We start from the raw sequence: 10,949 nt of genomic DNA, 5'->3' as shown, positions 1-10,949 counted from the left end.
CAACACTGTATTATGGGAATATTGAGATTCTTGAAGTTTGTGCCATAATAGTCGACTCTATGCTGCATGTAAAACAGCACTGTCACTAAAGACTTAAGCCTTTTTCACATATGAACTCTGGACAATGTCTGAAGTATCAGGTCCCGACATAGTCACACCAGGATTTTTTGTGTCAGATGCATTCTTACTTAAGGCTCGGATATACTCCGGAAGGGACACACATGAAAACGTTTATCATTATTTTAATACATTGCTTATTCAGTCTTACAGTTTTACATTTGCACTCAACCCTGTCTCCTTTTACTGAATGATTAACAGCAAAGTAAATCTTCACGTGAGAACAACTGCACCACCAACTCCCACTCCACTCTCTGACAACTCTCTGTTGTCAATCATATGCAACCCTCTCAGTCACAGGTACTTCACACTTTAACTGCCCATACAGGTTTTGCACTGCTGACATGCCTAAATGCATAAAACATGTTGGACTCTCAGATATATTTAAATGTATGTGAATAATAAATACCCTGCCATCTTGAAGTCATGTTTATAATGGCACTGACCACAGACCTGTCTGAGGTAAATTATGCTGTACTATAACTTATGACGATCCGTTTATAAATCACAAGCACTACAACTCCTTAGTGTAGGCAAAGTCCCACAGTGCATAAACTAGGACAATACACATGATGCATTGCTACGTGTTTTTTGTCCATTAAAATAGAAGGTTAGCTACAGTACAAGGCTGCCTACCACTGCCTCAATCTAAACCAAGATGGGCAGGCATGCCTCGATATTCCCAGAGCCTCATGAGACTTTTCCCTATGTGGCCTGACCGTGCTGCAGCTGGGAGAAAAGCATACTGTTCTATACAAGCAATAACCAGCTCCTCAGCCTCTATGCAAAAAGGAAGGAGAGCAGCAGATTTGTTATTTAACTGGCTTTTCGACAGCTGGGGCATAGCAGAGGGACAGAACGTGTGCGAGTGCATGGATGTGTGCGTGAGTGACACGGAAAGAAAAAGAAAAAGTGTGCGTGTGTCTCTGTGTGTGTGCATACACATGTAGCTGTGTGTGCGCTTACGCGTGTGTCCATCCCCATTTGCATTTGTGGGAGCTTGGCCATGTGCATATGTATGTGTGGCACAGTGGACCAGAACAGAGCTCTGACAGTAGCAGGGCTGCTGCTCGCTGATGCCTGCCTGGAGGAGCCGACAGCGGCCCGGCCTGTCAATCACCGAGCATGCCCACTGCCCCTCATTCGCATCATCCTATCTTGTTAACTCTAAATCTGGCTGGGCACTGTTTATACACTCTGTGTGTCTTTGTATGTGTTTGTGTGTGTGTGTGTGGGGGGGTGCATCCTTTTCTCTGATGTGTTTCTGTGTTGTGGTCTTAGCTGCATGGGTCTGTTTCAGACAGAGATCAATCAAGACAAAGAATGATGAAAAACTGGTACAGGGATTGCTTGAAGAGTTCATCCTTTTTTTGTAGAAACGTCCAAGCAGTGGATTTAATGCATTGATGCCAAAGTGTAACTTATTATTCAACATATTTTAGAATCATAAAGTCTTACAATCAAAGCACCTTGCAAGTCATAGTCATGCCTCCTATCAAAAAAAGACACTGATTTAGTCACACTGGGGTGTATTTTCTTTTTTTTTTTTATCTCTAAAGCGGCCCACAGTCTCTATGATAGGCCAAGTATTGTTTCCATTGGGAGAAAAAGAGCAAGAGCTCTTGTAGTCAAAGGTAATTATCTCCTCCTGTCACCCACAATGGATGCCAGCTAATGAGAGCTGAACTCATGATTGGTTGCCCGCGGGTCTGTGGAGATGATCGGCTCTTTTGGTTTTGACAATAGAGCCTCGTAGCACTGCAGAGACAGAGTGACCGGACAAGTCATTCATCTAAGCAAATGCCAGCCAAAATGTGACCACCACTGTACACACACAAACACACAAACACACACACAACAAACACACACACAAACACACACAAACACACACACACACACACACACACACACACACACACACACACACACACACACACACACACACACACACACACACACACACACACACACACACACACACACACACAAGATCCATTAGGCTCTTAATTATCAGCCCCATACCCCCTGTGGGTGTGTGTGTGTGTGTGTGTGTGTGTGTGTGTGTGTGTGTGTGTGTTCTTGTTTAACTATATTCGTTGGGTCCAAAAACCGGGAATACAGTATACTTGTGGGGTCCCGACAGCTTTGTGGGGCCAAAATGCTGGACCCCACAACTTTAAAGGGCTGTTTGAGGGTTAAGACTTGGTTTTAGGATTAGGGCTAGAATTAGGTTATGGTTATGGTTAGGGTAAGGGTTAAGGTTAGGCATTTAGTTGTGATGGTTAAGGTTAGGGTAAGGGGCTAGGGAATGCATTATGTCAATGATGGGTCCCCACAAAGATAGTGCCATGCACTACACTCACCTAAAGGATTATTAGGAACACCATACTAATACCGTGTTTGACCCTATCCTATCAACATTTCTAAAGAATGCTTCCAGCACCTTGTTGAATCAATGACACAAAGAATGAAGGCAGTTCTGAAGGCGAAAGGGATCCCCCACACCATTACACCCCCACCACCACCAGCCTGCACAGTGGTATAAGGCATGACGGATCCATGTTCTCATTCTGTTTACGCCAAATTCTGACTCTACCATCTGAATGTCTCAACAGAAATTGAGACTCATCAGACCAGGCAACATTTTTACAGTCTTTAACTGACCAATTTTGGTGAGCTCGTGCAAATTGTAGCCTCATTTTCCTATTTTTAGTGGAGATGAGTGGTCCCCGGTGGGGTCTTCTGCTGGTGTAGCCCATCCACCTCAAGGTTGTGCGTGTTGTGGCTTCACAAATGCTTTGCTGCATACCTCGGTTGTAACGAGTGGTTATTTGAGTCAAAGTTGATTTTCTATCAGCTGGAATCAGTAAGCCCATTCTTCTCTGACCTCTAGCATCAACAAGGCATTTTCGCCCCCCAGGACTGCAGCATCCTGGATGTTTTTCCTTTTTCAGACCATTCATTGTAAACCCTAGAAATGGTTGTGTGTTAAAATCCCAGTAACTGAGCAGATTGTGAAATACTCAGACCAGGATGTCTGGCACCAACAACCATGCCACACTCAAAGTTGCTTAGATCACCTTTCTTTCTCGTTCTGACATTCAGTTTGGACTTCAGGAGATTGTCTAGACCAGGACCACACCCCTAAACGCACTGAAGCAGTTGCCATGTGATTGGTTGATTAGATAATTTCATTAATGTCAAATTAAACAGGTGTTCCTAATAATCCTTTAGGTCATTGTATGTGTGTGTGTGTGTGTGTGTGTGTGTGTGTGTGTGTGTGTGTAAGAATCTGTGAATTTGAGATTGTGTCTATTGTGTGCATTTATTTTGGAATACTTTCACTAGAGCTAATAGTAGAAATAAAAAAAGAAAGAAAGAAACTACATGGGCTGAGCATTCAGTACTCAAGTCATAGTACAGAATAATGTAATGTTTTAAAACTGTATCATACCAGCATTACTGGTGTAAATGTCCACACATTTTCAATTGTAAACTTAGCAGAACTCTTCACACTCTGATGTGGTCTGTTAATTACTGCCTTGAGGCCTGAAATAAAACCCAATTTAATCTTGTTCTCATTTTATTTTGAATAATCCCAATAGAAATAAGTGTGGTTGGACACAAACAATGATTTTACTGTGTACTGTACAGTACCAGACTATAAAATGTACAATGGCATAAATGTGAATTTGAAAGACTTGTCGAATTATATACCTCTAAAATAAAATGACCTTGCCAGATGTTATTTGTAATTATTACAGAGGACTAGCCACATTTTCACCTTGGTATTAAAAAAGGTAATTTAATAATTTCCATCTAATCAAAAAAAAAAAACATTCCTCTTACAGTATTTCTATTACAAATTCACTGACAGAGACCTAAAACAGCCAATCCCACTTTAATGAAATACGGGTCAACCCCCCCCCCCCCCACCCTTTTTCTTAGTTTAAAAGTTCTCCCAGTTCCTTAGCATATGACATACATTGGTCTCAGCTGATTTGTTAATAGTTTTTAAGAGGACACTCTTGAACTTTTAGCTATTTAGTTTTGCATACAGGTCTAAAGTATAATTTTCCACTATCTTGTTTTAAAAAAACAATACAAAGTTGTTGGTCTTCTATGTACTCGAATCACAGTAGACACGGTTACGTGCGCTAATGGGGATGGAGGGAAGAGGCTGCAGAGGAGAGGCTTTTAGCACATGGAAAACTTTCACTTAGACTGCTAGCTACAAAACAAACTTTATTATCTGAGAAAATGGTAATTGTTTACAACCATTAATATGAATTCACCACTAGAAATACCATTACAGCATGCATATTCAGATTAGCATTATTTATTGATTTAACTAAACTATCTGCATTTTATATTTGTTAATAATAAAAGTGGAATCATGAAAGCAAGCAAAAACATTTAAAGGTCCTATGGCATGAAAATTTTGAAAATGAATGAAAAACTTTATGAGTTTTTTTTTAACATTAATATGCGTTCCCCCAGCCTGCCTATGGTCCCCCATTCGCTAGAAATGGTGATAGGTGTAAACCGAGCCCTGGGTATCCTGCTCTGCCTTTGAGAAAATGAAAGCTTGGATGGGCCGATCTGGAATCTGCTCCTTATGAGGTCATAAGGAGCAAGGTTACCTCCCAGTTGGTCAAGGCCACACCCCCACCCTCCACCTTGCCCCCCTCTCTCCTCCTCAATAGCATTTAAAGCTACAGACAGAAATGGCACATCCTAAGGAAAGCTCATTGTGGGACTGGCTCTAGTGGCTGTAATTCTGCACCAAGGCTGAATTTCGGGAAAGAGACTTTAGATACAGTATTAGGGGACCACTAAGGTCTATATAAAAGAGACTTCAGATACAGTATTAGGGGACCACTAAGGCCTATATAAAAGAGACTTCAGATACAGTATTAGGGGACCACTAAGGCCCTATATAAAGAGACTTCAGATACAGTATTAGGGGACCACTAAGGCTCTATATAAAAGAGACTTCAGATACAGTATTAGGGGACCACTAAGGTCTATATAAAAGATACTTCAGATACAGTATTAGGGGACCACTAAGGCCTATATAAAAGAGACTTCAGATACAGTATTAGGGGACCACTAAGGCCTATATAAAAGAGACTTCAGATACAGTATTAGGGGACCACTAAGGCCTGTATAAAAGAGACTTCAGATACAGTATTAGGGGACCACTAAGGCCTATATAAAAAGAGACTTCAGATACAGTATACGGGGACCACTAAGGCCTATATAAAAGAGACTTCAGATACAGTATTAGGGGACCACTAAGGCCTATATAAAGGAGACTTCAGATACAGTATTAGGGGACCACTAAGGCCTATATAAAAAGAGACTTCAGATACAGTATTAGGGGACCACTAAGGCCTATATAAAAGAGACTTCAGATACAGTATTAGGGGACCACTAAGGCCTATATAAAAGAGACTTCAGATACAGTATTAGGGGACCACTAAGGTCTATATATAAAAGAGACTTCAGATACAGTATTAGGGGACCACTAAGGTCTATATAAAAGAGACTTCAGATACAGTATTATGGGACCATTAAGGCCTATATAAAAGAGACTTCAGATACAGTATTAGGGGACCACTAAGGTCTATATAAAAGATACTTCAGATACAGTATTAGGGGACCACTAAGGCCTATATAAAAGAGACTTCAGATACAGTATTAGGGGACCACTAAGGCCTATATAAAAGAGACTTCAGATACAGTATTAGGGGACCACTAAGGCCTGTATAAAAGAGACTTCAGATACAGTATTATGGGGACCACTAAGGCCTATATAAAAGAGACTTCAGATACAGTATTAGGGGACCACTAAGGCCTATATAAAAGAGACTTCAGATACAGTATTAGGGGACCACTAAGGCCTATATAAAAGAGACTTCAGATACAGTATTAGGGGACCACTAAGGTCTATATAAAAGATACTTCAGATACAGTATTAGGGGACCACTAAGGCCTATATAAAAGAGACTTCAGATACAGTATTAGGGGACCACTAAGGCCTATATAAAAGAGACTTCAGATACAGTATTAGGGGACCACTAAGGCCTGTATAAAAGAGACTTCAGATACAGTATTAGGGGACCACTAAGGCCTATATAAAAGAGACTTCAGATACAGTATTAGGGGACCACTAAGGCCTATATAAAAGAGACTTCAGATACAGTATTAGGGGACCACTAAGGCCTATATAAAAGCATCCAAAAAGCAGCATGTCATGGGACCTTTAATGACCCATTTGGCAAGTAAGAAATGTTTTCCAATACTTGCAACACAATTACAATAAGATATACTGTATGTGAATATGTTTGAAGAGAAATCCAGCCGCTAATGGTCCTTCCCAATTCCTGTACACGAGTATTCTCTCATGGTGTCTCAAGCTGGCTGAGTTTAAGATTCATGAATGCCAAGATCTGTGTACTTTGTGAAACATCCATATGACAAAGGATGTTACTTTTACAATCCCAGGAAAACACAATTCTTCTTAAGCCACCACTAACTCCGCACAAATTGCTTTAACCTTTGCAGGACACCGCTGTGGCTTTGGCTCTTTGTATTTATGGGTATTGGAGTGTTTCCAAAACAGTAAAGGCATTGCCATCTCTTCCCTGCAGCGCCTGCGCCTTTATCAGCTCAAACAGCTGTTGTGAGACTTTCTAGGATCTGTTACGAAATACACCAGCAGCTGTTGTGCGAGGCTTCCTTACTTTTTGGCCAGCGCAAATAACTGCAGGGCCATATTTGGTAAAAGTTGTGAACGGAATGTGATGTCTGATGTAATCGCTTGAGGTCAGCATGATATGTGATGTGGTACCAAGTATTGTGATTGGTTGAGACATGACGCAGTCCTTTTCTTCAATGTATAAAAGCAGCAGGCAAAAGCCTAGAAAGCCTTCAATTATTTTTGCAGATGTACCTCAGATCTTTTGTTTGAATGAAAAGATCTGTTTCCAGGAATCTTTTTCAAATCAAATCTCGACATCAGCAAAGAGACAACACTGGCTGTATCTCATGTCCCTCATTTGTAAGCTCCTCGTTCCTCGGCTGAACCGAAAGTTTTTCCGTCCCTCTTCCATGAAGGCCGTCTCAAAGCCAAACAGCTGACAAATTCATGTGATGCATCAGAGGAATCAGAGGAAAGGACGATCCCTAAAACTTATTAGCTTGTTTCCTCTCTCCTCCCATGATTTCCTTGCGTCTCTCCTGTGCTTCCTCGGTGGACGGATCAAGACGTGAGGAAGTGAAGCAAGTGGAGGAGCCGGGGATGCAATTTAGGCAAAGTGAGAAGGACCCACTGTTTTTTTTCTTGAGAGATTATAGATTTTGCTTCATGATCTCTTCTTTTGCTGGCTCCAACTGAAATGTAAAAATGTGCCAAAGCTACCACCAAGAATAACCTCAAAGACCTGCACTGAGATAAATTCTGCAACCAGGGTGTTTGTCTATCAACTCAGAATGGATTTAGGTAAACTTGAAGCTTTGCTTGAAACTACACTTGCTTGACAGACAGCTGTTTGTATACTTGTAACATACTGTGACGTCCGTGTCTGCTGTGGGTGGAGGGTTTTGATGGGGATGAGGGAAGAGGCTGCAGAGGAGAGGCTTTTAGCAAATGGAAACTTTCACTTACACTGCTAGCTACAAAACAAACTATTATCTGAGAAAATGGTAATTGTTTACACCCATTAAAATGAATGCACCACTAGAAATACCATTACAGCATGCATATTCAGATTATAATTATTTATTGATTTAAATAAACTATCTGCATTTAAAGATATTGGTTAACAGAGATTTTTGGAAGTCCAATTCGAGTCTCAAGTCTTTGAGGGGTTAGTTCAAGTCAAGTCTCAAGTCTTTTGCAACGAGTCCAAGTCAAGTCTCAAGTCTCTGGCCATCTGATCTGTCCCTAACACTGTATTGTTAAAGGTTATGAATTCAAAGCATGTCCTGTAGCTACCATCCATACAGTACAGTATCAAAATCAGTTGTAGGAGAACTTTATGGGGTCTACTTTACACATTCCTCTAGCCCTCGGACCTGGTGAAATATTAACCTAAGTCTGTCACATCATATGGATAAAACTATAAAGATAAAATGTGCCTGTTTCCAGCATTAGCACAACACTTTGTGATGGTTAGCTTGTTACATGTGACAATATATGCTAAATGTAACGTCTCTTTCATTAAAAAAAATGTCTAATGTCGAAGTGGAAATAAAGAGAATAGTGGCAGCGCCACACCAGTTACAGAACAACATGCCTCCAAATTACGCACAATAAGCAGTTTGAACTCACTGATGTAATGTCATTTATTTTCTAAGTGTTATTAGGCTTAATGAAACTGAGTCCAGCTTGAGGGAGACGTGACTAAGAGGAGGAGAGGTTAGGCGTCTCCACGGCAGGTGAAATAATGAAATAGTAAATAGGACTACAGTAACAGAGATATATGCAAAATTAAGACAGTCAAGACCGCCCAGTGTTTGGTAGACCGGGTACACCTTGTTCACTTAATAGCCTACAAATCATCCACGGGATCAATTACGCATCACATGAGTTTGCCCCCCCGACACAGCGTTTGTTCCTGGGGAGATGGATCCGTGCGTCCCGCCTCCTGTGCACCATGGGTGTCTGAGCCTCAGCAACTACTAACTATACAGATACAATGTGCCTGTTCCCAGCATTAGCACAACACTTTGCGATGGTTAGCTGGTTACCTGTGACGATACGACATACGTTTCCCCAATGTATATGCACCAATAAAAGAAAATAGAAATATGTACATGAATGAATTTATATTTAAAAAGCAATAATTGCATGAAAACAGGTTGTTGACGAGTCTCCAAGCTCGAGTCCGAGTCAAGTCTGAAGTCTTTGGGTCGAGTCTCAAGTCAAGTCTGAAGTCAGCCGTTTGTGCGACTTAAGTGCGACTCGAGTCCTCTGTTGGTTAATAATAAAAGTGGAATCATGAAAGCAAGCAAAAACATATGGACTCAGATTATGTCATTTGCAATCTACAGATTTTCATGTGATTGTAAAAAAGTGGAGGCCTTTATTTTGGAGACTGGGCTTTGACAATATTTTGATGAGAAATCCAACAAAGCCCTAATACCAGGTTGTGGTAATGTAGAAATTTGTTTTCTTGACAACCTTAATTTGTCCAAAAGTGACATTCAGATGGTTGTTTAATATGAACACCTGAAATGCTTTCACTTTCAAGGCACTGTCTAGGTCTGGCATTTTCTCGCTTCAGCTCACTAACCCTGTGGTTTGCTTTGCGGCGCTTCATAATGTGGCAAGGTGCGGTGGCTCCACAGGAGTAACCACCACCAGAATCTAACTATCCAACAACTCCACCTGGAGACTTTCACCCCAAGATATACTTTACTTCTACCTTAATACCCAGTTATACAAAGGCTGCACAGGTTTGTTAACTGAATTCGCAAGACAGAGACGTGGTTCCAAAAAGAAATTTATTGAAAATTAAAAATTGTTAAAGCCTGGATGTGCCTGAGAAGAGGGTGGTTAAAAATATAGGTGAATCAATTTAGGATAATCAAATTTAAGTAGAAAATAAAGAAATGTTTATTACAATGTTGACAATTAAAAAAAGGTAAACAATTACACTCCAAGTTAATTAAAATTACCAAATGAAAAGGGGAAGTGGGTAGAGGCCAGCTGTGGATAGGCAATCTAACTCAGGGGTGTATCAACTTACCCACCACATTTGCTCACTGCAATCGATAAGTCACTGCAAACCGGTTCACTGCAAATCGCGTCACTGCAAATCGTGTCCCAGTGCCATTATCACTACAAACTGTGCAGAGACCCACACTAGCGTGCCTAGCCTCCACCACAAGCTGGCTACTAGCTCCACTGAAAAGGAAACAAAGTAAAATATATAAAAACAACAGTTGGTCATAAATAAAATAAAAGCAGACCAAACTGGGAGAGCGCCGCCTGGTGGCCCTTTAACAAAGACATACTAATTGAGTCAAAATACTAAAAAAAACTAAACCAAAGCAAAACAGCAGCTGACAACCTATAAGTCAGAAAACATTTACACATTAAAAACAGGTTCACTAGTAATGCAATAACTTTTACTTTCAGTAGCCATTATAATTTGCTGCTGGTAATTCCTACTTTACACCATGTGCTCAGTAGGCCAAGAAAAATGTGTCTTAAAAGCATAACCCAGGGTTTCAATCTACTCACCTACCTAAATGGTCACAGAGAGGGTCCCATGTGGTGGCAACTGACAGGCAGAGAACACCCATAGACAGTATATAGAGAACACCAGAGGCAGCCATTCTTCTTCTTCTGGCTTTCCGGCAGACTAGAAGCCTTCTGGCAAATTGCTGCCTCTCACAGGACAGTTTAAGTAACATTGGAAAGTATTGTCCCATTCCGTGGAGTGGTCTTGTAGCAGAGATATAATCCATGACGGCTTCCACTATCTATATCTATATCTATAAATTGATATTCAGGGGGATTTAGTAAGGATCTCAATGTCATGTTCTGTATTCCCATGTGATATAGCGCGGTGAACAACTGTTCGCTTTCATTTTTGTATTGAAGACAGTCCAAACATACATGTTGAACAGTTTGATTCTGTTCGCAAGTTTAGCAATAAATTAGCAATAAAACTGTCCGGATGTTGATACTTTGTTGTACGGAAGTTATGCGGCTTTAATGCCATATACTGTCTATGTTTAATGCTCCTACGTAGCTCCTTCTTATTACACATCCATGCTTAGCTTTCACCAGACGTCTTAAAATCCTTCAATTCAGT

This window comes from Perca fluviatilis, chromosome 7 (genome assembly GCF_010015445.1).
Source record: "Perca fluviatilis chromosome 7, GENO_Pfluv_1.0, whole genome shotgun sequence".
NCBI lineage: Eukaryota > Metazoa > Chordata > Actinopteri > Perciformes > Percidae > Perca > Perca fluviatilis.
Note: the sequence above shows the minus strand (reverse complement) of the source record.